Source organism: Otolemur garnettii, unplaced genomic scaffold (assembly GCF_000181295.1).
Source record: "Otolemur garnettii isolate 467f Iridium unplaced genomic scaffold, OtoGar3 scaffold00167, whole genome shotgun sequence".
Classification (NCBI taxonomy): domain Eukaryota; kingdom Metazoa; phylum Chordata; class Mammalia; order Primates; family Galagidae; genus Otolemur; species Otolemur garnettii.
In genome coordinates, this window is record NW_003852562.1 from 164,456 (window position 1) to 168,662 (window position 4,207).

The window sequence follows — 4,207 nt, forward strand, 5'->3', positions numbered from 1 at the left end:
AGGCTCCATCTAAAAAAAAAAAAAAAAAACACTGCGGGCAGCTAGTTGTGACCCTATAACTGACTTCAGGCCAATATAACTGAGGCATAAGTGATATAAAGTAGAACCTCCATAGTTGACCACCTCCCTACATTGACCTGAGTTTCACAGACCAGACATGCACATGTACCTATCAATACAGTAGGCCTAGTTCCTTATGTTGACATCCTCTGTAAGTTGAGCAGTTACAGCCCTGTAAGGGGAGGTTCTACTGTATGTCATTTCTGTAACTGGCCCATGAAAACCTCATAGATCATCCTTCCTGGTTGTGCTCTTTTCTTTCTTTCTTCCCCCCCCCCTTTTTTTTTAGACAGAGTGTCACTCTGTTACCCTGGGTAGAGTGCCATGGTATCATAGCTCACAGCAACCTCAAATTCTTTGGGCTCAAGAGATCCTCTTGCCTCAGCCTTCCAGGTAGCTGGAACTACAGGGTCCCATCACAACACCCAGCTACTTTTAGAGATGTGGTCTTGCTTTTGCTCAGGCTGGTCTTGAACTCCTGAGCTCAAGCAATCCATCTGCCTCGGCCTCCCAGAGTGCTGGGATTACAGGTGTAAACCACTGTGCCCAACCTGTTTTTTGTTTGTTTTTTTTTTGCAATTTTGTTTTATGAGTAGATATAGAGGGTCTAGAAGCAAATTCCAGGACCTCAGTGGAAACTAGATCCACAGGTGGAAGAAACTTGGGTCTCAGCATTATTGTGTATAGCAGATCTATTCACCTCACTTTGCCACTCCTCATGTGACTGTGGTGTGAATGAAAAACAAATCCTTTTGTATGTGTCTGCATAAATATTTTGTATGTGTCTGTGTATGTTTAACCACTAAGTTTTAGATTTTACTGGCTGAAACAGCCTATGCTAACTTATACTGTATCATACAATGGTTTTAGTAAAGCATACTGCTATTTGGGTTTTCTTCAGTAGAGGATAGCTTTCTTTGCAAGTACACCAAGATAAATTCAGCTATTCATTGATAGTGATGGGCCCAGGCCTGCCTGCATCACTGAATCAGACTCAAAATATCTTTAAACTGATGCTAACTCAATATACTTTTAAGTCTGCTGAACATAACTAGAACAATGATTTTTTTTAACATAATCTCTGCATTTCTATCAATGTCTTTCTACAAATCCTGCTCTTTTTAAGCCTTAGTATAAATGCTATACAATCTGATAGCCAAATATGGGTTGGGTCTAAACAACTGTGGAATATAGCAATCAGTGAGCAGGGAAGGACACCAATAGTAACTTTCACTCAGAAACAGAAGCGTGCACAGCATTACCCATCCATAACCTTTACAGAATCCCATTGGACAGACAGACATAGTGAAAGCCTCCTTCCCAGGGAATGGGGTAGGTTCCATGATTAGAGTCTGATTCCATTTCCTGGAAGGAATTTTTTTGTCCTTTTTTTCTCAGCATCTTAGTAAGCACTTAGGAAGCACTTGGCATAACAGGGATCTCCAGGCCTCTAACCTCCCGTATCTATTTCTGCCCCTCCCACTGCAGACCTGCTAAGTTAATGCCACAAATTTTAGTATTTTGTTAAGGTAGCACCTAAATTTGAGTTATCAGTTTTGTATTATGACTATAAGAAACACCTTTGAGATCGCAGAGGTTTAACAAAAAGGGTTTTTTTTTTCTTCTATCTGATAGCACAATCCATTCTAGTTATAGCACTGAAAAGAAGTGAAAATAATATCTCTGGGGAGAAAGGAGGGAAATGGGAATGAGAGACACATAAGGTACTTAAAAATTGGTAGTGTGTGTTAGGCTGAATGGTAAGTACACATACATCCATATTATCTGTGTGAGTGTACTCTTGGGAATGTATGAAATGTTTCAAAATAAAAAAATGAAAATTACTCCAGCTGACTTTTGAATTATGTTAGTATACATGTAAGTATTCACAAGGAAAGTGTAAAGGACATTTTTTCTACTCTACCTTCCCATATAGAAACTTCTCCCATTTATGATTGTCGGGCTTGTTTGCACTGTAGAAATTATGACTTCAAGTCCACTGTAATTGTGGCTAAGGGAAAATGAGTTACTCGGCTCGGCACCTGTGGCTCAAGTGGCTAAGGTGCCAGCCACATACACCTAAGGTGGCAGGTTTGAATCCAGCCCGGACCCGCCAAACAACAATGACGGCTGCAACCAAAAAATAGCCAGGTGTTGTGGCGGGCGCCTGTGGTCCCAGCCACTTGGGAGGCTGAGGCAGGAGACTCGTTTGAGCCCAGGAGTTGGAGGTTGCTGTGAGCTGTAATGCCATGGCACTCTACCCAGGGGAACAGCTTAAGGCTCTGTCTCAAAAAAGAAAAAAAAAAGAAAATGAGTTACTTTATAACTATGTGACCTCAGGCAGCAGAGCTTTAAACAGTGACTCCAGGGGAGCTGCTTCTAATGGTTCTCCTGGGGGGATGCTCTCAAACTGAGTCTCCGTGGCAATGTCTGGCCCTGCTCTGGACTTCATGTGACACAGCCCCTCCACAGATAGTGTCACTTTGGGTTAGCTCCACACTTCCTAGCACAGACTTAAGGTTAAGCGAGACAGATTTAGAGAAGTAAATTTTGTTTTTGAAAGTGAGGTAGTATATTAGATGATGAGAGAACTGTCACGTGTTACTGCAGTCTGTTGTAGGGCATCATTAAAAGTTGGTATTATTGACTTTCACCATGGCCTACGGGCAGTGGTTTTTAACTCATTGAGAAAAGCATGTGTTAATTATTACCTCTATACACTAGATGCTAGGATTATGAATTCTAGTAAAAACAGTCTCTGCCTAACCATGCTGCTAAAATAGAGCTGTAATTGTTGAGCAGAGGTACAAGATGGTATCTTAGTCTAAGATGCTGTAACACTAGGCGTAGAATATAAATGTCACAATAACTAAGAAAATGCCATGAAGGCTATGTTAACCAGTTTGATGAAAATATTCCAAATTGTATATAAAACCAGCACATTGTACCCCATGATTGCATTAATGTACACAGCTATGATTTAATATTAAAAAAGGGGGGGAAAGATGCTGTAACAAAATACTACTCACAAAAATTGAATCAAGATGGATAAAGGACTTAAATTTAAGGCATGAAATGATAAAAATCCTTAAAGAAAGAACAGGAAAAGCACTGGAAGATATCGGCCTGGGGAAAGACTTTATGAAGAAGACTGCCATGGCAATAGCAACAACAGCAATGACAAATAAATGGAATTTAATTATACAGATTGAATATCTTATAAACAACAGAAATTTGTATCTCACAGTTTTGGAGGCTGCTAAAGTCCAAGGTAAAGGCACCAGAAGATTTAGTATCTGGGAAGGGCCAGCTTCCTGGTTCACAGACAGCATCATATGGCTGTGTCCTCATATGGTAGAAGGGGGTAGGGACCTCTGTTGGGCTTCTTTTATATGGGCACTAATTCCATTTATTAGGGTTTTTCTCCCATGACCTAATTACCTTCCAACAATCCTAGATCTCATCTATTATCACCCTGGGGGTTAGGATTTCAATATATGAATTGAAAGGGATACAAATATTTAACCTTTTGCAGATAGAATTAGGCATACTTCAAGAATTTCCTGTTGTTTTCTCACATTAACAACAAACGGAAAGTAGGAGTCAGTATGTTGCATGGGCGAATCCTAAGCCAGCACCGAAAAGAACGTTCAGGAGTAAGTGTACAGGACTTCGACAACATAGCTGTCAGCCCGGCCCTTTTAGGTTAGGAGGACTGAGGGAGAGGCAGAAAGGAGCCACACCAGTAGCAGAGGTCCTAGCCTCTTTGAAACAGGGACAGGCTGAGGTCAGAACCACAGGTTAAATGAATTAGCAGCTGGGGAGGCTCAAAGGAAATTACCAGGGCAGTTCCCAAATCAATGAACCGTGCTCACAGAGGTTTGACGGCAAATATCCTTTAGGGCAGCCCAGTGCTCCTCTAGGTTACAGAAGATTTATCCCACCACCATCACAGCCTTACAGAAGGAAGTTATTCTACCTGGCTGTGAGAATCTTACACAGGTGGCTGTGTGTGTGTGTTGGGCGGGGGTGGGAGGGGAACCCTCTGGCCACTATTAAGGAATAGAAACCAATCTAGTCACTTGATTAAAATTTAAGTCCAAAAAGCAAGAGTGGGACAAGATAACCTGGGCCCTAATGCCACTCT